The 27,373-nt window shown below is 41.2% G+C and overlaps 1 pseudogene; it reads right to left on the bottom strand.

The window, feature by feature from the left end:
- Nucleotides 1–7,075: 7,075 nt before the first annotated feature.
- Nucleotides 7,076–23,786, bottom strand: LOC117200998 (ATP synthase subunit beta, mitochondrial-like; annotated as a pseudogene).
- Nucleotides 23,787–27,373: the final 3,587 nt, after the last annotated feature.

The raw sequence follows: 27,373 nt of genomic DNA, 5'->3' as shown, positions 1-27,373 counted from the left end.
AATCCAACAATTTAATCAAAATAGAAACGGTCTTCTTTCAGTTCAGAGCAACAAATGAAAAGTATACAGTACAACATAAGAAAACAATGCAATTTTGTTCAATTGAGAGACACACACACACATACCAAGAAAACTACAAACATATACACAAGCACACAGAAAAAATTCTGCAATGACACACACACAAATAATTTACCTAAACTCAAAACTAAACTATCTCACATGCTGAAGTCCATGGATACCAATGTACAAAGAAAGGGTATCTGCCTTATCTCAACAATTACAGTTTGCTCTAAGGTGACAACCCAAATACTTGAATTACCCAGTGGTTATTAAATTTATGATACTGTAATATTTTTATGTTTTTTGCTTCTTTAAAAAAGCAAGGGACAAAGCCATTTCATAAAATTTTTCAAGAACCAAATCAAACTCTAATGTAAAACTAATGGAATTATAAAGTGCCTTGAACTTCATTTTGTTTGTTTGTTTGTTTGTTTGTTTGTTTTTAATCTAAGACCACAAGGGGGTAGAATAAAGGAGGAAGAAGACAGAGGGCTTCCCAGGGTAAGAAAGATTGAAGACACAGGAAGAAGAAAATGAGAACTAGAATTGTTACTTAGCAAATGAATAATGAATAAATTAGAGGGTCAGAGGAAAATGCATAGATAGTAGTTTCAGGATCTTTAAGTCTCATCATAACATCATTATTATCATCAAGCAATCCATCAGTTTAGCTTCGGTCATGCTTATGTCAAAAAATCATTTGAGTTGGTCAAATCAATTATATTAATAATTGGCTATCTTGATAAAGATTTAAATCAAAGTTTTTGGAATTGTAAAAGCAAAACCAAAAATTGTTCTGAAGATGATTATCTGAAGATGATAATTGCTTAACTGTTTTGCTCGCAGCCCCATCTAAGGGGAAAATGCCCTGCCTACAGTGCCTGTTAGATGGATTATCATGTTTTATACTTTATCTGGGCCCTGTGCTCACAGATTATTAAACTAGATATGGGCATCTGATTCCAGGGTAGCAGCAGCATAAGCTCTCTCGCAAATCTGAGCATGTTCTGGTGCTAGGAGACAAACTGGACCAATTAGATGTTTCCATCTCAGGGACTGAAATGAAGAAAGACAAAGGAATCTGTCAGTTGGCAATAAAGCAGAAGCTGAAAAGTTGCTTTGAGGTGAACTTAGGCATCATAAGCGAAAGTCACGGGCAGCCAGAAGTATGAAGAAGCAGATATTTGGAGGAAGGACAGCAGGAAGCAGACTGTGGAGGGTATAGAGTCCTATAGTCATAAAGCAGTCAAACTGTTAGCAGAACATAAAGAGCCAGGAACTTTTGCTTGCTGGCGTCCCTGGAGATATTGTGATCTCCCAATTCTTTCTGAGGTGGGGACCTATTACAGCACCTGTTTTGTGAAAGATCTAATTCCCTGGTGGTGCCAAGGGTATTTCTGCAATAAACTCCCCTATTACTTGAGCTAACTTGAGTGTGTCTCTTTCCCTGCAAACCAGAGGAGTTGGATGAAATACTTCTGAACTCATTTTGAGCATTTCTGCCTCGAAGCCTTCGATTACATGTAAGGATTAGCTGGGGAATTCGTTAGAATATGGTTTCCTGGAACAGAACTTTGGAGATTCTGATTCGATGGTACGGAGACAGCCGTGGAGTCTGTTGTTCTTTTCTGATGTAGCTGCCAGGAGACCGGTATTTGGGAAGCACTGCATTGGCTTATGTTGCCCCTTTCCTGGAAATCCTCTAATCTTGTGGCCGTCAAACTTTATGGTCTCAGGACCTTTCTTTCACTCTTGAAAATTATTGAGGACACAAAGAGCTTTTGTTTGTGTGCATTATGTGTATCAGTATTTATGATATTAGAAATTAAAATTGGGGAATTATGAATGTTTTTATAAATTCATTAAAAATAATAAACCATTGTGGGTTGTTAGTCCCCTGGTGCTGGTGTGAAGGAATGGTTTAACAACAGAAATTTGTTGTCTCACAGTCCTGGAGAATGGAAGTCTGAAATCCAGGTGTAGGTAAGTTTGGTTTCTTCCGAGGGCTGTGAGGAAGTTCTGTTCCGTGTCTCTCTCTAACTTCTGGGAGCCTCAGTTGTTCCTTGGCTTGCAGATGATATTCTCCCTGGATCTTCACATCATCTTCCTACCTCTGTAGGAAATGTAAGAAATGCAAATGTCTGTCTGCCTTTGTGTCCAAATTTCTCCTTTTTATAAGGACACCAGTCACACTGGATTTGGTTTCACCCTAATGACTTCATCTTAACTTGATCATCTACAAAGACCCTGTTTTCTTTCTTTTTTTTTTTTTTTTGCTGTACGCGGGCCTCTCACTGCTGTGGCCCCTCCCGTTGTGGAGCACAGGCTCCGGATGCGCAGGCTCAGCGGCCATGGCTCACGGGCCCAGCCGCTCCGCGGCATGTGGGATCTTCCCGGACCGGGGCACGAACCCGTGTCCCCTGCATCGGCAGGTGGACTCTCAACCACTGCGCCACCAGGGAAGCCCGACCCTGTTTTCAAGTGAGATCACCATCACAGGTATTGGGGGTTAGGATTTTTTGGGAGACATATTTCAACCCATAACACAAGTTAACAACAACAACAAAAAACATTTTTTTGTGAAAATAAGGATATTTTCCAATATAAAAAAATTTATTGAGAAAATAGACATTGTTTTGCATTTTTATAAATCTCTTTGCTATCTCATTTAATAGGAGATAACTAAATGCATCTTTCCAATTTGCTGGGGTTTATTGTTTTAGTTGAAATATGTGCAGAAAATCTGATCTCACACAAAAATACAGTTGGAAAAAGGAGAGTTATTTTAAAAGCCTTTTAAGGTAATTGTGCATAATTTTCTATGATACTATACTGAAACTTGACAAATCATGTTTCATAAAGTTTATTGTTATGTGACATTTGAAACCAGAGCAATAAAATTTTGAAACTTGTTACATCAAAATTCATTGGCATCTCTTGCAATTTGAAGAGTTCTTTTACCCATGCGTGATTTTGTAACATCACGCAATGATCCTTTAAAAAATATTGGTTTCCTGAATTATGTAGATTTTCAAAATTTACCGTGGAAAACTCCACTGTATCCGTATGAGAGAATGAGAAAAAAGGCATATAAAGTCTTAGGATTGTTAGGAAAAGAATTTTTTACCTCATGGGTCATCTGAAAGGGTCCCAGGGACCACCATAGGTCCCCAGGCCACACTTTGATCACTTCTGTTCTAATCCATTCTTACTTGAGGAAATTCTCCCAACATTTCAAGTACCACCTTAAATTCTCTTCTCCCTAGTATCCTGACTGACCTCCGCACGTAGATGGGATTACCTCTTCCTTTGTATGGCTCTATTTGTGTACTCATTATATGGTCTCTATGTGAGCTCCAGGGACTGAATCTTAATATACATTTTTATTACTGTAGGGAAAGAACACAATGCCTTAAGAAAGATCCTTTCTGGTTTGAACTAGATCAAATTCATTACGCTGTTTTTATGCAGAATAGTTTTTAATAATCAAGGGACCCATCTTTAACTGTTGCTATTTCCATTGTTTATTGTAAAGCAGACTTTCTCATCAATTAAACAGTTTTTGACTTACCTACCCTGAGATGGAAAATAGTTTGTAAAAATGTTGTTTACATTTATTTTCTTGAAATTGTACAAATGATGTACCCTTAAGTTTTTACATATGTCTTTTCCTCTCTCTAGATTGCTGTCTATCTAGCAAACTTCTACTCATCCTTCTTGATGCAAAAGTTACCTCCCCCAGCTCCATGAGACACTGTTCATCTCTCCTAAAGTAGTTGCAGTCATGCTGTATTGTGCTGAAGTCCTTTTTGCAATTTTCTCTTAAAAGAATCTTTCAAAGATGCTCAAACGGGCCAGAGAAAGAGATCTATTTCTCACGTCTGTTGTGCAGTTGGTAAGGGCAGGAGTGTTGTGTTATGTCACTCATATCTACGTGAGTAGAAGAGAGTATAGTACCTTGGATGGGGTATTCCCAGCCAACTTAAGAAATGATAGATCATGTTTCAGTCAGACCCCCGTTGGTTTCCAGAGGCAGAACTTCAACTCTAACTCAAGTCAAATAAGCATTTATTTGTGAGTGTATATTGGTTGATTGGAAGGTCCACAGAATTGAAAAGCAGCTGTACCACAAGCCTCAAGCGTACAGGAACCAGGCCTTCTCCAGGGAATTCAGATATTGGAACTGGGACCAGCATGCTTTCAGGACTTCATGACTCATCTTTATTTTTTTTCTATAGACCAGCTTTCTCTATGAAGCTAGAACCATGGCTGCTACCAGTAGCTCCTGGCAGCGTATCTGACCAGCACTGTCATCTACAGGAAGGGACTTTTCTCCCAGAAACAACTGAAAAACCTCAGGACCATTAGATGGCCTTGTTTTGGATTACCTGTCCAATTCCTGGACAAATTATTATGACCAGGAGGGTGAAAAACTAGACTTGGCTCAGATTGGGTCATAGGCCAATCTTAAGGACAATTACTGTGTCCAAGGAGGGGGTTCATGAAAGAAGAGGGCAGCAATCTTTTGAAGCTAATTATTGGAACTGGGGCATAAAGACTGGGGAGAAACAGTTCCCCTCCAAAAGATGGCAAGTTCTGATTTCAGAAAAGAGGAGGAGTCCTAGATAGACTAATCATTAAATGTCCACCATAAGAACTGGCTGGTCTGTCTTTACAGAATCCCTTGTGAAGACATTTGAAAATACCATGTTAGCCAGCCATGGCCAATTTAATCATGCTGTATGCTTTGGAATATTGACATCAATGAATATATCTGTGACTGAATGAACATAGTTATTTAATAATTGTACTTTAATATTTCAGGTTACATGCTTTCCTAGTATCGCAAATCAACACTTCACAGAAAACTGTTATTATTTTCCTATGGTGAATAATGTAATGAAATTACATGAGCACTACCGGATTTTGCACAGAATTGGCATTCACATTAGTTTCCCCAGGATTAATTTGGGCTGGCCATATAACATGGTCTTCCTAGGGTAGCTGTCGCCCTGATAAGACCCTCAAGATGCTTGAACGGGTGACCCAGAGCCACTGTGCCATTCAGAGGACTCTGAGTCTGTACTTGAATACCAAGCACAAGGCTTGGCACAATGGGTTGACTGCTCTCCTCAGAGCAAACCCAATGCCTAACTGCTTCACTCAAAATAATCCAATGTCATATGAATAAATCTCATGCTCCATTTTCACCTTACCCCTACTTTCTTATTTAGTTATCAGTTATCCTTAATTTTCATAATTGCCTATCATTGCTGACAACCTAGTTTAATTCAGTGTACACAGAAGTCTCTCAAATATTTCTGCCCTCATCATTCTATTATAGTTGCTCTGGCTAAGATCCCCAATGTTGATCTCAGGTTAAATGTCAGAGAGTCCTCTTTCTAGGTTTCAATCTACATTAGATTTCCTGTATTAAACTATCTCATTCTTCCCTTTTTTTTCTTTCATAGCACCTCATATAATATATCATTATAGACGTATATTTATTTAACTAATGTCTTCTCTCTAACTCTAACCTCATGAAGATAGGTACCAGATCTTTGTTCATTGTTGGACTTGATGTATTAGGTGCTCAGAGAATATTTGTTCAGTGACTGAATGAATAAAAGAAAAAGTACCTTTTTGAGCCATATTCCTCCAGGAAATAAAATCTGCCTCATATGCAACGGGTAATTCTAAGTAATGGAGGAAGGGCAAATGAAAAAAGAAATAGCAGGTAGCCCAAATACGAAGACAGCATAGGTTTTAATTTTTAAAATATGTCTTCAAAAATGGCCTGTGCCCTGTAATGCTCTTGAACATTGTCTGGGAAAATAAAGTGCACATGTTTTATACTTGAATACACGGAAGCAGGAGACGTCTGTCTCCCCACTGTGAGCACTCATAGGCTGGATGGTGGTGACTAAATTCTGCTCCCCTTGAGTTCCCTTTACTTTTCGGACCAAAGAGATTGACCAACAGAAGCCAGTGGTGTGACCATCTCCAAGGACTGGTGTCCAAGCCTTTTCTTTCACGTACTGATCACGTCTGAGGGGAAGAGGGAAAAATACATTGAGTCAAGGGTAATTTGCACTGAAAACATCTTCCTTTCTCTGAACTCTAGCATGTGTTTTTCAGTTAAGTTGGAATCGTTTTTTTCAAAGGAAGCAGAAAAGCTATATTTGTTTTCCAACACTTCATCAACATCAAAGTATTTACCAAGTTCTCATCTGTGTGTAGCACTTTGCTACTTGCGTTCCAGCTTTGCCACTAATTATCTGTGTAACTTGGGCATGTCATTTTGTTTCATGTAATTTTTGACTCTAGCTTCCTTATTTGTGAAAAATAAATAAAAGGTTGGAGTAGTTTAAGGTCTTTCCAGATCTAACGATCAAGGAAGAAAAACAAGCATCGTATATCTTGTGAGTTTATTTAATACAACAAAGCAATCATTTGCTCAAGGAAACTAGGAAATTCACTCACTTATTCATTCTACAATCCTGCCTAGACTTAGAGTGTAGTGAATAAGAACATTGACATGGGAGCCTGAGCTTGAATTCTGGCTTTGCCATCTCCCTGATTCTAGGCAAGTTTCTTAACCTCTTTGTGCCTCATCACCTTCGATGTAAAGGGGGAACCATGACACTAGTACTTAACTCAAAGGATTTAGTGTAAAATGTATCAGATGTTTAGAATATATAAAGATATTCAATAAATATTAGCTATTATTATTTATTGGGAACCGACTCGGTGCCAGGCACACTGTTAAACATTTGGGATATAAGAATAAATAATGGGGCAGTTAGACTTTACTGAATCCAGGCAGGCCTTTTAGTGGTTCTTAAATCTGGTTGCACATTAGAATCACCCGAGGAGCTTGTAAAATTCCTTCCTTGTGTCACTCTGTGGGAATTGGGGCTCAGACACCAGCACAAGTGCTGATAATCTGGCTACTGTTATTGTTGTGAGTAATAACTGTCCTTCGTCTCTGTCCCAGGAGTCTTGTGCCTTCTCCCAGCACTCATGGAACTGAAGCAGAGTGACCTGTTAGCTTACAAGTAGGATAAAATCTCAGACTCTTCATATTTTTTTATACAGTCTAGATCTAGCAATGAGTTTATAGGAAATATAAGGGAAAGAGGACAGGGTAAACAACATTAAGAGGATATAATCAGCAAACTCAGAATGTAGGAATTCTACAGAAGAGATAGTCCAGTTTCTTGGACAAATAGCATGGTGGGGAAGGATGGAGAATTCTTAAAGAGACTAATATCAATCAAATGAAATGCATGAGCCTTGCACAGACCATTATTCAAGTAGAACTTGCCATTCATTCATTCATTAACTTATTCATTTTGCTGGGCTAGGAGCTAGAGATACAAAGACATAAGATACAGTTTCTTGTCTTAAGAATATCATCATTTAAAAAAGGGAGGCAGACATGTAAACAAATTATATAGAAACTGTGTTAGAAGTAGGTACTGGATATAGTGGAGGAAAGAGGGACCATTAATTCATGGGGCCGAGAGAAAAATTAAAAAAATGAATTCATGCTGGAGCTGATCCTTGAGCTTAATTTTACAGCCACCTGGAGTAGCTGAGATAAGAGCACCGTGCTTTCCATGCACAGAACACAACTAACTTGTCTTCCTCAGAAAGTTCATCCACATCCAGGAGGGCAGTGACGTCCTGGAGGGATTTGTATTCCTGCAGGATCTTTTGCGCCCCACAGGCAATGTCTTAACGCTCATTGCCAGCAATGTTGGGATCCATGACGGGAGAGGTGGGGTCCAGCGGATCCACAGCTGGATAGATGCCCAGCTCAGCGACAGCATGGGACAGCACAGTGGCAGCATCCAAATGGGCCAAGGTAGTGGCAGGGGCAGGGGCAGTCACGTCATCAGCAGGCATGTAGATAGTCTGCACAGATATGATAGATCCCTTTTTGGTGGTGGTGATTCTTTCCTGCATGGTACCCATGTCAGTGGCCAGGGTAGGCTGATAACCACAGCAGAAGGGATTCTGCCCAATAAAGCAGCCACTTCTGAGCCAGCCTGGGTGAAGTGAAAGACGTCATTGATCAACAGCAATGCATCTCGGCCTTTTCTTGGTCTCTGAAGTATTCAGCTACAGTCAATCCAGTCAGAGCTACCCAGGCCTGCACACCAGGCAGTTCATTCATTTGACTGTACACCAGCACTACCTTAGAGGTTGCATCTGTTAAGTTGATAACACCAGACTCAATCATTTCATGGTATAAGTCATCGCCCTCACAGGTCCTCTCACCAACACCAGCACACGCAGAGTAACCACCATGGGCTTTGGCATCGTTGCTAATTAACTCCACGATCAGTACTGTCTTGCCAACTCCAGCACCACCGAAAAGCCCAGTTTTGCCACCCTTGGCCTAGGAAACCAGCAGGTCCACAACCTTGATACCAGTAACCAGAATCTGCTGCTCAGCGCTCATCTCCACGAATCCAGGAGCCTCAGCATGAATACTGGCAAAGTGTTTGGTTTTGATGGGACCTCTCTCATCAGTATATTCTCCAATGACATTCATGATTCTGCCCAAGGTCTCAGGGCCAACAGGAATTTTGACTGGTGCACCAGAATCCAGGACTTTCTGTCCTCTAAGCAAGCCTTCTGTACCACCCATGGCAATGGTCCTTGCTGTGCTCTCACCCAAATGCTGGGCCGCCTCCAAAACCTGGTCTCCCTGCCTTGCACTTCCAGGGCATTTAGGATGGGTGGCAGTCCCTCATCAAATTGGACATCCACCGCTGCACCAGTGACCGCCACGATGTGCCCAGTGGCGGTGCCTGCCTTTGGCAAGGGATATATTTAAGCGGCATTGTCTCCGGCAGGCTGGAGCGGCTCACAGTAAGAGCTAGGCTTGGGGTAGCAGCGCTGAAGGGCTGAGTCCCTGAAAGGCCCCAGAATCTGGGGCATCGGCCACACGACCCACAAGACCCAACAAGGCAGAGGCCGGGTCGGGGGTGGAAGGAAGAGCATTTGACTTTAACACCTCACCTCCCAATCAAGTGAGAAAAATCCCTGCTGGGTTCCTTGTCTCAGAAAAGAGTCTTTTAGATTCAACACAAAATGTGATGCTATCGTCTGGAGCAGAATGCCATCCCTAAGTCCCTCACATCTCTAGGCGGAGCTGAGATGCTGGGCAAATTCACGACCCTCACTGATGTGTTAAGGGCTTAGATCTTGATCAATCATCTTAAGTTGTTAGTTGTAGGACAGTGTTTTTATGCTGTTGCGTTATATAAACCTGATTTCTTTCTTCTGGTGTGTAAATATTATTTCTTGGTATAAATAATTGGTTATATCAATTTGCTGGTTTTACTCATCTGTAAATCCCGAGTCTCTAGAAAAAAAATGTATACATAAAACTTATTTGATGCATTTTTTTACAATCATATAATTTAGCCCTTTCAAGTGTACGATTCAAAGTTTATAAAGTAACTTTATCAAGTTGTGCAACTTGTATCAACATACATCTGTTGAAGAGCATTTCCTTTGGGCTGAAATTTGAAAGATGAATAGGTATTTGATAGGGAGACAAGGGAAGGGAAAGATAATCCAGGGAAAGTGGAAGGGATGAGCAAACGACTACAATAATAACTAATTAATAGAAAATTAATAGAATTTTCATTACGTACCCAGCTAAGAGCTTTATATGGATTATTTCACTTACACCTCATAAAAACAACATAACAATGATGTAGGTAGAATTATTATAATAACCCTCATCTTACAGATGGGGAAGCTGGGGCACAGTGAGTATATTGCCTTAGGTTACACCGTTAGTGAGTGGTGGGATGGAATTGTAATTCAAATCCAGGTAGTCTGACTGTAAGGACTACATCCTTTCTCATTCTGTCTTCCTGCTTGGAAGGTCCTGAGGTCTAAAAGCAGACTGGTATAAAGGAGCTTGAATGACTTGAGTGCAGAGGAAGTGGCAGTGGGCAGGAGCCATGGGGCTGCTGAGAGGGTACTCCAGCTTCTGTCTGGTGTGACTAATGGATTATGAAGATGAGGAAACAAGAGGAAGGGCAGGTGATATTGAGTCTGAGATTTCTGAGGGTCACTCAAGTGGAAACATCCAGAAGGTGTCTGGATACACACAACAGGGCTTGCAATAAAGATTTAACTCTCACTTATGTATGAGTAGCTGAAGACAAGAGTGTAAATGAAACTATCCAGGCATAAGGAACGAAGAGAGAAGGCATAGGACAGAACTCTGCAGGATGTGAACTTTTGAAGATAGAACAAAGGAAGATGCTACGGACTGAATTGTTCATAAAATAAAATTCATATGTTGAAACGCTAACCCTCAATATGACTGTTTGGGAAATAGGGCTTTTTAGGAGATAATTAAGGTTAATGAAGTCATATGGCTATGGTCCTAATCCAAAGGGATTGGTGGCCATATAAGAAGAGGAAGAGAGAGAGCGATCTTTCCACACATAAATACTGAGAGAAGGCCATGTGAGGACACAGCAAGAAGTCTGCTATCTGCAAGTGGGGAAGAGAGCTCTGACCAGAAACGGACCCTGTTGGACCTTGATCTGGGGCTTCTACCTCCAGAACTGTAAGAAAACATTTTCTGTTGTTAAAGCCACCCAGTCTATGGAACTTTGTATGGCAGCCCAAGCAGACTAAGACAGAAAAGGAGCCAGTTGTGCAGCCTAAGAATGGATGATCAGAGAAGGAGAAAAAGATAGAGTGGCATCATGGAGGTCAAGGTTGTAGTTCCACAATAGGAATAGTAAACCGGATTTCCCTCTAAGAGGTCATAAATTTTGACACATACTCATTTGATTTGACAAATAAGAAGTCATTGGTGACCATGCCAGGGTGTGGGAGTGGTGGGGCAGAAGCCAGATTACAGTGGATAGAAGAGTACATCTGAGTTGAAGGAGTGGATTGTCTAGAGACCCTTTGTACTGGCCTCACCCAGGAGCTTATCAGAAGTTCAAACTCTCAGTCTCCATCCTAGACCTACTGGATCATAATCTCATTTGAATAAGATGCCCATAAATGAAAGTTGAGAGTCTAGACCATTCCTTGTGGGAAGCTACGTGGGAATGAAAGGAGGGAGGATTAGGGGATAGTCAGGGGGAAGCAGAAGGGAATTTTAATTTATTTTTCAGAAGGGAATTTTTAAATGTGAGGCACTTGAATTTACTGATAGTCTGTGAGGAAGAAATCGGTTGAAAGGGAAAGACTGAAAAAAAAGGAGAAAGAAAGAATAACCAATGGAGCAAGGACATAAGAGGTGAGATCAAGAACTTAAGTGGAGAAAATAGCCTAGTTTGAGAGTAGGGACACTTCTCCATTTGGCCTGGGAAAAAGAAAATCTTGGTTATGCAGACATAGATTTTTAGGTAGGGGTGGAGAGCTGAGGAAGTATATGTCCAACAGCTTCGGTTTTTTCCTCTATAAAGTTGGAGGCATAAACACCTTCTTAAAAAGAGGAGTGAATTGATTGAAATGCAAGTGGTTAAAATGAGGGTCCATGGGATCTGGGATGGATAGGAAAGTATGTGTCCATGAATATTTAAAGGAATTCATCTTGGGTGGCCTTGGCCTGCAGCAGCTTGAAGCAGGATTTCAGTTCCCAGTCAGAGATGGAGGTCCGGCTGTGGCAGTGAGAGTGCTAAATCCTAACCACTAGACCAATGGCCAGTGACAAGGCCCTGGCCCAAAGGGCTTTGCAGAAATGAATTCCCACAAAGACGGAAAGTAGTGAAACAAGTAAAGCGTTTATTAAGAGGAAAGATAGTACGTGTGGATAGACACACAGGCGGGCTGAGAGAGAAAGTCGCGCCCTCGTGGTAGTTTGAATCACTTATGTGTGGCATTTCTTCCGGGTTTCCTTTGGCCAGTCGTCTTGCTTTACATGGTTCTGAGTCTGTATTTGGTTTATCTCAGGGTCCTCCCATGTGTGCATGTGCATCTCTTAGCCAAGATGTATTCCGGTGAAGAGGCCTATGGGTAGGTCGACATCACTCCCTTTTGATTTCCAAGGAGCCTTTCTGCACGTGTATAGTTGGAAAGGTGTCATTGACCTTGAGAATGAGAAATCTGTGGTCTCTTATCTGGGTGGGGCTCAGTTCCTCCTCGTCTTCATCTTGGAGTTATCTGTCCACAGGGGACAAACTCTAGCTGCTCAGCCAGGGACCCATCTATCTCCTGCCTCAGAATGGAATGAAAGGGAAGGACCGAGAAACGGGAAGATATAAGAGCCGTGAGGTCAGGAGAGTGTGGTCAAGGATTGGTACGTTGGAGTTAAACATGTCAGAGGTGAAGCAGAAACACCTCTGGACAATGACAAAGTCTTGGGCGTGGCCATGGAGTGGGTGGTCGATGAGTGACAAAAGACTGTTAGAGTCATGAAGATTAGAGAATGTTGAGCAGAGTAGGTCAGATAGATTGTCACCGTGGATGTTAAGGTCATTCCTGGTGACAGTCAGATGGAGACAAAAGGCCGAGAGCTGGATTTGGACCTCAAAGTTCTCAAGGGGGGAATCTGTTGTGACTGTGAGGAGAAAGGCACAGAGGATGGACTAGGAAGATGTGTGAAAGCTCAACGAAGTGAAGATTTTGTATGATGATTTAAAAGCAGCAATGGGGAGCAAGTAGAAGGAGGGCAGTGATTCTCACTCCTGGCGGTGATAAGGGGTCAGGGATGCCAGGAAGGGAGAGCACAGTGTGTTCCATGTTGCTCTGAGCTCACCAGTTCCTGCTGTGGGCTCTAATCTTGCTGTCTGCAAGTCTCACTGCTTCTCCTTCCTACCTTGTCAGTTCTTCCAACATCACTGGTGGTCACCAGGCTGAGCGGCTTCTCATCTGCAGTCTCCGTGCTTGTTTCAACCATGCAGCCTCAAGGCCCACGGTCTGGGATGGGACCCTGATGGCCAGTGAGGACTCCAGCACACGAGAGATGCTCTGTAAGTGTTGGACCTCTTCCTTTCTTTCTCTCTTCTGGTAAGTTTTGTACACTTGAAAATGGAGTTCGGTGATTGGCAGCCACAGCCCAGCCACTGCTGATGGTGAGCTGGTGAGCCCTGAGTGAACCCAGGAAGGGAAAGAATACCTACCAGCTAGCAGCCATCAGACTGCAGCCCCTCCCCACAGTAAGCCCTGAGGAAACTCAGGATGTGAAAATACTACAGAAGACTGGCCCCCAGATAGCTTGGGGTGCCTAACGAAGGAATGATTTCAGTGAATGATTTCATCATCCCATACATAGAAAAGCGCTACATGCCTTCACTGGAGATTTCTAGTTTTCTTTAATTAACAGGAATCGTTTGTTCCTGCTACCTGCCCTTTGTTGCAAAACTCCTATACGTCCTAGCTCCCCCCTCACCTCCTCCGAGCAGCTCTCAGGGTTACGTGAGAGGCCACCTTGTGGGCTTGAAATCCTAAAAATTGCTGCCAAATAAAACATAACTCTCACAAAAAATAATAAACAGAAAGGAAGAAAAAGAAAATGGAGTTCATAAAGATGGGGAAGTGTGGGAGTTGGAGGGTTGTGAGAAACAATCTGTTGGGAGAAGAGTCTGGAGAGATTGGCCAGAGACCTACAGAGGTGACATTTGGCAGCCAGGATTTATAAAACGGAGGAAGCATTGGAGACTTTGAGCCTGGGGAGGGATAGGATCACTTCTGGATCTGGTGAAAATAATTCTGTAGACAGCTGGAAGGATGACTTGGCAGGCAGGAGGTTAGGAACCAGGAGATGAGTTAGTACCTGATGCTCAGGACTGATTAAAGGAGAGTGAGGTCTGGATCAGAGAAATACTCGGAGGGTAGTTTTAAGTCATTTAGGTCCATGCCTTAAATCAGTGTGGGTCAACATTGGAAAGAGAAAGGAGAGAAGGTGTGAAGGTTAGTTCTCCTTGCAAACATGGATTTCAAATTGTGTTACCATTACCTTAGGACTGAATTCTTCTTCTTCATCTTCTTTTTAATTTTGTTTTTGCAATTACTCTTCTTTGAACTCCTCCAATTGTTTTTGTTTGTATAGTCCTATTTAACTAAAATAGAAACTCCAGCTAAAGTTTCATACCAGTTGTTACAGCAGAACCCAGGAAGTAAGGCACTTTGATTTGTGAAGTAAACAAGGCTATCAAAAATATTTTTCATTGTAGAATACATCCTACATTCTTGTATTCCTTAGCTGTACAGTTTTAGTCTTTTTTTTTTTTTTTTGCGGTACGCGGGCCTCTCACTGTTGTGGCCTCTCCCGTTGCGGAGCACAGGCTCCGGACGTGCAGGCTCAGCAGCCGTGGCTCACGGGCCCAGCCGCTCCGCGGCACGTGGGATCGTCCTGGACCGGGGCACGAACCCGCGTCCCCTGCATCGGCGGGTGGACTCTGAACCACTGCGCCACCAGGGAAGCCCAACACTTCTATTCTCTATTGCTGATTTCTGAACTTGTCTAAAACAAACTATGAGAATGTGTATCTGTCAATGTTACTGTTACGGTGATTGAAACTGGGAGGAAGGGGTGAGGTGAGGGAGAAAAGAGTTGTATGTGTCCTATAACTTTACCGAGACACAAAAATCTGAATTTACTTTCACCTGGTGATACACTTTTATCAGCTAGACCTTTGGTTTGCAATCATTAAGTGCATGTTCGTGTAATAGTGGCACATGATTCTCTTAGTAAAGCCACTTGGTTGTAAATCCAGACCTGCCTCAGTTTCTTTTAAAAATGGGGGTGAGGTGAGAATTCTCTTTCTATTTACTTCTTATGTGAAGCCAAGTGAAGTATTTTAAGAGTGAGTGCGCTATGGAGAAGTAGGGTCAGATGGTCTCAGTTCAAGTTCCAACTTCCTTTCTCCTTAAGTCATTTGTCCTTCTAAGCTTTGTTAGTTTCATTTGTAAAATGAAATGTGAAATAACAGAGTGTACCTGAGAGCTGTTAGGAGAAGTAAATGAGATAGTATCTACCAAGCTTGGCCACAGCACCTGGCTCGTAGAAACTGTTCAGCATTACAGTTTCTCTGATACCCCTTTTTAGAGAGATCTGCAGAGTTTTCAGTAAGGAAAATTATTTTCCTATTCAAGCCAATAGTGCTGCAGATGAAGAGCACAAACGTATGGACACCAAGGGGGGAGAGTGGGGGGTGGAGGGGGGATGAATTGGGAGACTGGGATTGACACATATACACTAATAGGTAACTATTTTATAATAGTTATAAAATAGCAGTTCCTTTAATAAGAACCTGCTGTATAGAAAATAAATAAATTAAATTAAATTAAAAAAAAGAAACAATAGTGCCGTAACTAGGAGGTATGGAAGAATTTGGGGCCAGAAATGAGATGAAGATATTTCTAGACGCAAGAGCCAGAAAATGATTGCAGGGGGAAAGAAGAAAGGACAAACAAAATGGACAGTAATCAAAATGCTGGAAAGTGAAATAAATGTAAGTCACAAGCAATGTGATACAATGGGGAGAGCTAGGGGTCAGCAGATTGAGTTTCAAGACCATTGACATGACCTCAGCAAGTCACTACCTCTTTCTGGGCCTCAGTTTTATCATAAGTAAAATAGGGACCATATTTCCTGACCTGCCTGATGCCGAAGGTTAATGTGAAAATCAGATGGGAAATTATGAGAGTGTGAAAGTGCTTTGTGAGTATAAAGGGAAGTAAATATGTTGTCTGAATGCAGGTGTCAAGGAAACGACCAAGAGGGCATCTTTTAAAAAACTCTACAGATTACCCACCTTCCTTATTTAACTGCTATGATTTGACCACCAGTCTATCAGCATAATCTCAGAGGGACAACCTTTGTGGAATCCAATAGAATAATCTAGGAGTTCAAGATTTGGTGATATTCACTGAGGCCTGGATTCTGTTCTTCAGATTCCTGGATGTGTGAACCTGGACTGAAGCTTTTATCCCTCTGGGTCTGTTTTTTAGCCAGCAAATGATAAGACTAGCTGTTCTTTCTCTCTCTTAGGGTTATTTTGAAGACCAAATATATTGTAAAAGATCCAGTATAAACGACTTATGCAAACAATCAATGAATGAATTCTTCATCAATTAATTCACTTGAATTGCAGATGGTATGAAAATTAGGTGAGGTAAAGCATAAAAACATATGGCTTCTACATAGGTCGGAGTATCATGCCAGCCTGACCAACTGTGCTTGCGAAGAAAATTTAATAATGTGGGAAAATGTTTATGAAATAACGTTAAGTGGGTAAATAGACATGCACACGCAGACACACACACACACAATCTTAGAATACACAGACACAGCAACAATGATTGTCTTCCTGAGTATTAGGATTAGTATAGGATATTTATTTATTTATTTTTGCTTCTTTAAACTTCCCTGCATTTTCCATTTTTTGAACAATCAAAAGCATGTATTGCTACTCAATAGGGGAAAAGGTTATTTTAAACAATGAGACAATGTGTGTCAAAGGTCTGCAAGCAGTGCCAAGCACACACTGAGTAGGGATTTCATAGGCATTAGTTGAATCTGAATGAACTCTTATAAAAGAAATCTTGGAAGGAGGCTGTATGTCCAAGGCTCTCCCATCAGTTGATGATCTTCAAAGGAAATAGAAAGACAAGACCCATCAAACATACCCTCACTAGGAAGCCTGGACATAGGCCTTCAAGTGGATGTTAGGAAAAACTTTGACCCCTAAGCCCTGAAGGGGTACTGTGGCTTCTACTTTTTCATGACAAACAATTAACGTTTCAGCTGTTCTTGTTCTGAGTAAGATGAGAACCACGTGAAGGATTTAAAATATCACTGGGATGACATGTTACAGAGCAGCTGGCTGGCTGGAGGGGTCCCATAAATGTCACAAGGAAACATACCAATTGGGAAGGCAGGAGACAAAAATAATAACAATAATTCTCCCCATTCACATGGCATGTTTCATCTGAAGAGCTCAAAGTATTTTACAGATGTTATAGCCATTAAAACTTCTGTGGCAAGCATTATTCTCCCTGGATTACAGATGGGGAGGGGACTGTAATCCTGTCATTCAGACTAAAACTGGAATAAACATATAATTATCTTTGAGAGGAAATCTTTCTAATGTAACCCTTTCCTTCTGCCGTTTCCTACTGCTTCTGAGTGAACAGGGCACGTCACCTCCTTGGTCCTGCAATATCTGCTCCAGGTATCCAAACACTGAAATGAGATCACCTCTCCATCTTTCCTCCCAGACGAAACATATTTAACTTTTCAAGTCTTTCTTCAGAAGCCTGAGCTTCCCTTTTCTCATTTCCCTACAACCTGGAGGTGGTTTTCAAGTTGAGTAACTAAAACCAGTGCCTGATACTTCAGCCCAGATTCATCAGCGACTTTACCTGAATAAATCGACAGACTTGAAGTTAGGTTTGTGTTTTTGCAGCTGGGCTTTCCACGAAGACTCGTTTTTGGTTTTGACTTGTTTCTGATAAGGCAATGACTTCTATCCTATTTCTGATGTTCAAGATCTTTGTTCCTTTTTTCTTTGATTTGGGAGTTCAGCTTCCTTTAAAAAGGCCAAGTATCCATTCTCCTAACAGAGCAACGATTATCATTTGTACATATTCCATTTTCTCTTTATTTATATTCTTTTAATAGCATTAGAGTAGTATTGTATATGTCATTTTGCATTCTTTGAATTGTATTCTTCTTTTGAGACTCACATTATATTGTAAGTATCTTTCTCCATTGCTTCTTGGAAAGTAAGCACAATGTTGACTGTATAATCAGGATTCTAAGTTTGTATTATAATTTGCTCAATCATACTATTAGAAGATATTAGAATTGCCTCCAGTTTTTCTATTGCTGTAAATTGTTCTTTGCTGAACATGTCCTTATATCTTCTTATATATTTTAAGCTATTTTATTAAGAACTTTCAATATATATTTCCAAATGGCTGAAGCTAATTGCAGCATCCCCAATAATGCGTGGCGGTATCAGTTTCACTGCACTCTTGTTAGAATTGAATATTTCTATTTGAATTGGTGAAAATATTTACTTTGCTTTAAAACTGATTTTGAATTTCATTACTATTAGCAAAATTAGCTATTTTTATTTATTTATTTTTTAGCAGACTAAATGTTCTACCTCTTTTTTGGGGAGTTTCACATTGGATGAAGGATGGTTATAAACCTAAACTATGTTAAAATAATCTTGATATAGAACTAGTTGTAATAATAAAATCTTGCGCTATAAAACACCTTTCACTCAGGGACCCAGTGTGTCGCTTTAATCTTCAAAATGCTTCTGTGTGGTACATGCAAAATGCTATCAATCAGTTTTAAAGATGAAGAAAATAACATGACTAGTACTTAGTGCCATGATTTAGACCAATTGTTGTGTTATAGCAAATGGCACTGGTCACATTTTCTCACTGGTTCTCACTATTTTCTCATAGCAACAGCGCTTCTGGCACGGGCTTAGCCTTACTCAAATTCTTCAGGCATTATTGCTTTTCCCTTTGTGTCTTGAATATACATCTGATTATTTATCCTATGCCAGATAGTGGGAAAAAAATCAGTTGAGCCAGTCTGGCAATATGTAGGGGAGGAAAAGGCACTTGTGAATTTAATCTCTTCTCAGAACCAAAATGATTTTCATATGCATCAAAGAGCCAAACTAGTTTGTGCATGCAGACACCAGCTCAGACAGACCGATTGTCCTTAGTGATATATTTCGTATTGGGATCTAACTCAGATCCCTAGGAAACCTTATTTATAATTTATCTCTATGAGGAATCCTGGCCACAGACCATAGACTTTTTTTTAAAAAATAAATTTATTTATTTTATTTATTTTTGGCTGCGTTGGGTCTTTGTTGCTGTGCACGGGCTCTCTCTAGTTGCGGCGAGCGGGGGCCACTCTTCGATGCGGTGTGCGGGCTTCTCATTGCGGTGGCCTCTCTGTTGCAGCACACGGGCTCTAGGCGTGCAGGCCTCAGCAGTTGTGGCACGTGGGTTCAGCAGTTGTGGCTCGCGGGCTCTAGAGCACAGGCTCAGTAGTTGTGGCGCACGGGCTTAGTTGCTCCACAGCACGTGGGATCTTCCTGGACCAGGGCTCGAACCCATGTCCCCTGCATCAGCAGACCGACTCTCAGCCGGTGCACCACCAGGGAAGCCCCCAGACCATAGATTTTAAATTTTTTGACAGTCTGAGGTTCAGCCTTTCCAAAACTGTGTTTTCACATTATCTCAGTGTGAAGCTGTCTTAGCTTATAAAGTCAGATGGCTTCTCCCTTTTGCCATCATGTGAACATGTTAACTTGTAAACTGGCACCTACTTAAACTAGGCTTCCTCCTGAGGCTTATGGGAATAGGGTTTCCAGTCTTTCAAGTCAGAGCACTGAATTTCATTCCTCTTCAGCCATCAGTGGTCCTTGATCCTTTTCAGAGTAGGATGTACTTTAGTTAACACACCTGGGAGGGAACTGAGTTTTGATAGAATGGAGCCCAGTGAAATTTTTGGAATTTAACTAAGTTTGGGGAAAATCACTGTCTAAATAAAGAGAACTTGACGTGCTATTTATTTCCTTACGGTATCTCTCTTCCCTGTCTCTCTGCCTTGTTCACATTTATGTGAAGCAGGATGAAGGAGAGAGCAGTTTCAGGACAGACTTGTCTTGCAGCTCAAACATTTGGACTGGATTCATTAGCAGAAACGCTGCAGATTATTAAACAATGAAACCTTTTCAAGTGGGAGATAAAGTAATGAGAAGTGGCAGGAGAGACGTAGGAATGCAGACAGCAAAACAGCAGAGAGTGACTCTGATAAGATCTCAGGGAATCTGAGACAAATCGGATTCAGGCTCGAGATGCCCTCCACCTTGTGCCTTCTCTGTCCCTTGCCCATGACTTGGCCTTGGCACTTTCCAGTCACTTCTGTCGTGAAGGAGACCAGGCGCAGTTCCTTCCCTTACTTTCTGTACCTGATCCTTCAGGAGGGCTCAGAGCCCACCTACCTGCTCCTGACAGGCTTTGGTTGCCGTGTAGCTAAGACCCTGCTCTTGCTGTTTCTGCTCTGACCACCTGAGAGTAATTAAGCGGCCTCTCCTACCTAGAGCTGAACGGACTGGTTCCAAAATTATATTTTCTTGGAACATCTTGTTGAACTGGAATGCTTTGGCAGTTAAAAAAGCCACTGCTCACACCTGAACAAATCAGTCTGTTTTTCCTGAAATGAGTTCATGTTCACCTCCTGGCACATGCGAAGGTAACTGGCAGACCCAGGGGTCTGGCTGAAACCAGCCACGGTGAGATCATTGTATCATCATAAAGTACAAAGTTAAAGATGGCAGAAGATCAAGAGTTATATTGATTGATTTGTAGTCTAATCATGCAGACAGGTCAGATGAAAAAACCCAGAGAGACTAGTGAATGTGTCCAAAAATACTGGGCAAAGCGAGTCTGCCTCCGATGAAGTCGATTTCCCAAAGAAACAAAATTATTGACATATGAAAGAATTCTTATGTGGCATAACACACACACACACACACACACACATACAGAACGTGTATTCTATTGCCCATACGCTACCCCTTTTGTTGGAAAGTAAGTAAACTCTTTCAAGATTCAGAGTTCTGGTCTACACTTGCCTTACCATTATTACTATTTGCCACCTCTTTTTCTTTGGGCAAAAGGCAATAATTCCATGCTAATTTGTAGGGTAATCTTAGGAAAAGAGTGTGGCCAACTTAAGTCAAAACAAATGCTTAAAAAGCACTTAACTAAATGAACCTTTGAAAGTGGTTCTCCCATATCCAGATCGAAAGGTAATAATTTTGAAAAAAGAAAAAGAAGTACAAATTAGAAGCATTTAGCAAGACACATGTATTAGAACCGGAAGGCATAATTTTTTTCCCTAACATTCCATTCCAGGGACTGGGTTGGCTTCTTACTTTCTTCTCACTCTAGGGGAAACTGCTCTTGAGATGCTGCAAGGAACCACTGTTACTAAAGCACCCAATATATCCTTAGACTGATCCCCTCAGCCCCTTGCTGCCCAGGAGAAAACGTCTCCCTCATAACCCATAAAGCAATACTGAAGAATCCTGGAGTCACTACCCTGCAACCAATGGTGAACGGTACAAATTGTGGTGCTCTGGGACCTGGCATGCTGGCTGGGAATGTTAGACATGGCAGCCAAATGATTTTGAACGCCATGTGGAAATAAATACCCCTTCTCAAGTAAACACATAAACGCAGCCACAAGAAAACCTAGAGATGAGACAAACTCCTTTTGTGATCTACTCTCATTTCATTCATTCAAGCTTCTTTGGGTTTTATTTAATACCAGCCTGCTTTCTAAGGCTGCCCTCCCCTGCATGGACCCATAAGTATTTGCCCCAAAGCAGTAGAGTGGTAACGAGCATTAAGAATGGCCTCTTCAGGTTTGAGAGTTTAATTCCTTTTTTCTTTTCCTCTTCCTTGTTGGAAAGGAAAACCGTTATTTTTGTGTTCATGGCAATCTTAACTTTAGGAGATGTAGTAAACATTTTGAAGGTTGCTATGTCTTGGGATGAAATTTTAAATTGGGAAAAGCTAAACACAAGTCTGGCTTTTGATGGTAAATTGAGGTATAAATATTTAGAACGAATTACCAGATTCCACACACTCAGATGTGGGCTTGTCAATCATGGCTCCAATGGCGGTACCTATCAGAGGCTGAGAGGATGAGAATACCACCTTCTCACTGATAACCAGTCAGATTCCTCCTTTTGTTCCAAATGCTAAATACAGTAGCTGGCACTCATTGATTTATTTCATGTGATCTTACATGCAGTATGCAAAGTTACGAAAAATTAACAGCAATCATGTTTTACACCAAGGGCATACAACAGTAGGACTTCAGTACTACTAGGAATATATCTTGATAGTGCTTCTGGCTGGTATGTTACTTTAGTTGCTAATATAATGAATGTGCTTATTTTGAGAGACAGTTTTAAACCATAGTTACATTTTATTACTCCCTTAAAAGTACTTCTCACAAATCCCATATCACTGTAGAGTGTGTTGGTCCAATTTTTTATTAAGTGCAGCCCTTGTCCTATTTATGACCCATGACTGATGCTTCAGCCCCAAAATGTGATTTCTCTCAAGCACTGCAGGACAAGTATCTCGGCTCCTATGACAGGAAGGCATTTCACAGAATCGTTTCACTACTCTAAAAATGCTTCTGTTGCCAGCATCCCAGATAGGAAGCAAGGCTTCCCATGGCTTATGTTTTTGCAGGAAAAACACAGAATGTTTTAGAGAAGGTAGTTCTAATTGGTGTGAAACATCTTGAATTATTGAAGTTCTAATGGACTTGAAAAAGCTTCTGGAGAATCAAAGGAATTAAATGATGTAATGGTCTTTAAAAGATAAAATACGAATAGAATGAAGAAAGCTTTAATTCACTTCAGAAAAAGATGTCAACTCTTAGAGTTTGTGGATAAAGTTGCCACATAATCTTCTTCATTTCAAAATCAGGGTTTTTTTTTGGGGGGGGAGGTTGGTGAGGAGGTGATATGCCAGGGGAAAGATGAATATCAAACCATCAGTGCCATCTAGCGGTTTTATACGATAAAGACAGAGAATTTCAGCAAACAGAGAACTGGTTTTTGCAACCGCAGTGCCTGAGAAATGTTCAATCAGGCCAAACTATAGATTTCTAGAGAAGACTGGCTGCAATTTATATCTCCATTTATTCACTGCATAATGAACATCAAGTGATGCGGCAGTAGTTTTAAATAGTTTTGATGAAGGCTAAACGGAAAGAGAGTGAAGCCCTTAAAAGTCACAGATAACAAACAAGCCCTTTAACATATTTTAAATCTGTGAACTTTGCTGTGTTTCAACCTTGTCTGAGTTAAAACTACCAAGTGATATTTGAGGAGGAAAATCACATCTATTTCAAAATATCCTGTTAATGAGAGGTTTTTTTTTTTTTTTTTACCTGTAAACAATACAAAAAAATTCTGAAGTTAAACAACTGTCCTGAAGGTCTGAGCCAGAGGAAGAGAATAGAATCAAAGAATCCACAAGTTTGGATGGAAAAAATTACATCTTTATCCTCAGCACTGTAAATCTGAAATTTAGCATTTCCCTCAATTGAGAATGTAGGCTGCAAACCACAGTAGTGTTAGCAATATCTGGGAACTTTGACACCAAAAGAAATCAGATAGTTTCATATTATTTTATATGTTCTTCACCATTTATAAAGGATAGTAATTATTAGACCTGATGCCAGGTATAATAAAGAAACAAATATAGTATCGTGTCATAAATTTAGTTTTAAAAACATTTAAATAGCTGTTTTCAATATAATTTATTTTCTTTGTACCCCTATGTATTTTATTTATGGCATTTGGTTTTCTCACCCACATCTCTGTAGAAATTAGACTTCTCTCACAAGGTTTTGGTGAGGATTAAATAAGCTAATGTTTATGAACATCTAGAAAGAAGGCTGGTCCACAGTAGGCAGGCAACAACTCTGTGGTGGATGTGGCCCTCTCTCTTAATGTTTACGTGTGGAATTAACCAAGGAGGCCGTGGGGCCTACGAGAGAAATAACTTACTTACCTTGGTGAATCTTATCTTCATCTCTCATGCAGATAGTATCTGCCCAACAGAGTGGTAGTTGAAGTACCAGCAATAGACCATATAGTGCACCTAGTAGTTTCTGGCACAGAGCAAGCAGTCGTGAAATTGTACCTATTGTGATTATTACTGCTTATGAGTCTAAGCACATATTAACTAGGCCATCTGTGAAATGTGTTACAAATTTGGATTGAGGTACTGTTGATTTTTTTTTTTTAGATGTTGGGGGTAGGAGTTTATTTATTTATTTTTGCTGTGTTGGGTCTTCGTTTCTGTGCGAGGGCTTTCTCTAGTTGTGGCAAGCGGAGGCCACTCTTCATCGCGGTGCGCGGGCCTCTCACCATCGTGGCCTCTCTTGTTGCGGAGCACACGCTCCAGACACGCAGGCTCAGTAGTTGTGGCTCACGGGCCCAGCCGCTCCGTGGCATGTGGGATCCTCCCAGACCAGGGCTCGAGCCTGTGTCCCCTGCATTGGCAGGCAGACTCTCAACCACTGTGCCACCAGGGAAGCCCCTGTTGATATTTTTATTATAAAGACTTTGGAATATTTTGACCAAAAAGCCTTAAAACAAAGAAAACATTGAAAAGGCTAAGAACGTTAAATTCAGTGGAGAACATAGGAATAACAACTAGGAGTTCGTAAGATCATAATAAATGTCCCTCAAAAGCATATCTTCAGAATTCAATTTTTTTTCTGACTTCATGTATACATGAAAAACCATATATATACTGCTTGTGAGGTATCGGATCTCTCTAGAAGACAGGCGTGTTTATAGGGACCAGATTTTTCCCACTGACTCAGTTACCTGAAAAGTGTGTGTGTATTAATGGTACAGCAGGACTGAATATTTAAAATTGAGAAAGTTTGGTACTGTAGGCACAGACTTGTTGGGAGGAGTTAAATGGGAGGGGAGTTTATTCTTAAACAGTATTTGGAAAACCAGATTCAAATTTAAGTACTTGGGCTCATGTCATCTTTACAAAAGTAGTGCCCTGGGACCGGTCCCTGTGGATCTGCCTGGGTCCAAATTTACTCCTACATTTAAAGGGTATGTTGTCTTACAAAGGAGGGGGTTGGTTAAATGAATATATTATGGACATCATGCTTTGAAGCTTTCTGATTGGTTGAGGAGTGATTTCCTCCTCGCCCCCCCACCCCTTTCTCTCTCTCCAAACTCCATCAGCTCTTGTCATTGTGGGGTAGGTACTTGGCAATTTAAGACCTCAACCCTCACTGCATTCCTCTGGGGGACACAGGGGCTTTATCTGCAAGAATGATGTGGGAGGTAGTGGCTGCATGCTGAGTGATTCTCTCAAATGAAATGAATTCTAGCTCTGTTTGAAGGAGCTCCATGAGGCCAAGCCTGCAGCCTGGGCTTGGACTTCAAGAACTGTCCCCTCCAGGATGCAATCAGCTGGTTTCCCTCTTGTCTTCCTTTCTACCTGCTTCCTGCAACTTCCCTCTTCTGGGGTCATATAGGTGATTTCTGCTCTTTCTGGGGCACTCCCTCCTTAATTAGGGCACTCGACCTCCCTACAAGGCCCAACAGCTGATTTTTTGGTCTCTAATTGTGATTGGTTTGCTTATATCTGCTGCAGGGAGAAGCCTGTTGCCTGCAGCCAGTTCCTCTTCTGCTGCCCTTCACTGCTCCCTACTGGCCAAAGAGGTAACTTTTGTTAATTCTTGAGGTTTAGACTCCACCCCAGAGAAAACAGATAATTAAAACTTTCAGATGTTTGTGCAGTGAGGCTTCCAAGTAGAAAGTTGGTTAAAAAAAAGGAAGAGAGACGTATTATAGAGGCTGGAGTACTGTTCTTGTTTTTATTTGCATCTTAAACATAAGTAAGTATGTTGAAAAATATACTGCTTAGGTGATTTGGTTTCAGTGGAATAAGCAAAACCAAGAGGTTTATTTCATTAGAGTAGCAGCTCTTGATTCTCATTCTCTAGTTAATTGCACACTTCTGCATTTTACATCGTTCGGAGGGTTTTGCACATGAATCAGAGCTCTGACTCAGATCATAGGGGCATGATGATAAGGGTCTCCTAATACCTGGGTGTACCTTCGCTGTAATTCAGGTGCCTTGGGGAGTTCCATAACCTCTCTTGCCCAATACTGCAGCTGACAGGCCAGTCACGAGGGTCTGAGTTAATTCTTGTACATATGTAACATATATGGTTCTTATGTCAACACCATCAGTTGAATCTCACAGGCCTTAGCAATCCATTATACAACCAGGTGATTTCCAGTGGAAGCAACTATTTTCAGGCCACCAGGTCCTTATGGAACATACTAAGAAGGCCAGTTGGTCTTTGGCACCTTCTCCATCCTCTGCAGTCTTTCCCACCTTAAAGACGTCTAGGAACCACATGACCTCTTGCCTGAACCAGTCAAGTTTGTTTGCATCTTTAGAAGTGCTGCGAGAGAGCCTCTCAAACATCACGGTGCATGTGAATCACCTGGGGATCTTGGCGGACTGAAGATTCTGCTTCGGGGGGGGAGTGGGGTGTGCCTGAGAGTCTGCGTTTCTTACAAACTTCCGGGTGATGCCGAAGCTGCTGGTCCTTTGAGGACCACACTTTGAGTAGCAAGGCAATCAAATCATCTGATTAGAGGGGTTACTTCTAATGAAGTGTAAATGAGTTAGGTCTAACACAGCTGGTGTTTGTGTTTTAATAAGAGTTGTGTTCTTTCCAGCAACCCTTGATTACATCAGGAAGAGCAGTGGTGTGACGTGCACTCCTCCTTTTAAGGCTCCTTTTCTGAAGTGATGTGGGGGAGGATAGGGTTAATACTAGGAAATTTGCAAAGGTGTTTCTTTGACTTTCCATCCCTTTTCTGTGCCCACCGCCACCTCTTCCATCCATGGCGCGTTGTTTCCTATACCCCCTTTCTACTCTGTGGTTCAGGGACAAGAAAATGCTACACGTTTTTAGAATATTTTTTAATCTTTAAATATTTTTGGATGATAAAAATGTTTGTAAACTTTTGGTGATGAATGGGTTCCTATCCCAAGTTTGCCACAGAATTTAGGTGCATATGTGGCCTATTTCTTGACCAAGAGCTTGGGCAGACAATATTAGCTTCCAAAAGCTAGGAAAGCTTCAATGATTTTAGAGACAAAAGACCAGTAAAAATAGGGTTTGAAGTTAGTGCTGTTATGCATTAACCAATATCTATTTAATGAGGACCTTACTCTAGTAGAGTGTTGAGTTGGAGCTAAGAGACCTTGGTTCTGTTCCAATTCTATGCTCTCTAGCTGAGTAATACCGAGCAAAAGCAGTGGAAACTGGGCTTCAGTTTTCCCCTCTGTCAAATCTATTCATTAGTTGAACAAATATTTATGGAATACTTATGAGGTCGTTCGATATCTAGTTAGTACCCAATAGTCAAGTGTTGATCAAGTCCTTATGTATTTTTAAGTCATCGGGTTTTTGAAGTTGCATTTATTTGCTCCCGGAAAGTGATTTAGGCACATAGAATAATGACTCTACTTCTTGCTCTGCACTCCTTCATGTGGTAAGAGGCAACCCCCTCCTGTCTCCTGCTGTTTTCTTGAATCTAAAATTATGTCTGGAAGCCCTAAAGACTCAGCAGGCTGGTTCTTGTAGCAACTTTCTCTGTTGGGTGATGGCCAAGGAAGGTGTCCTGTTGCATATGAATAAACTGTGTCTGGTGAGCTGGGGCTGTTATAACTTGGGTGGGCT

This window comes from Orcinus orca, chromosome 7 (genome assembly GCF_937001465.1).
Source record: "Orcinus orca chromosome 7, mOrcOrc1.1, whole genome shotgun sequence".
NCBI lineage: Eukaryota > Metazoa > Chordata > Mammalia > Artiodactyla > Delphinidae > Orcinus > Orcinus orca.
The sequence above is the reverse complement of the archived record's forward strand: the minus strand, read 5'-3'. Positions and strand labels throughout refer to the sequence as shown.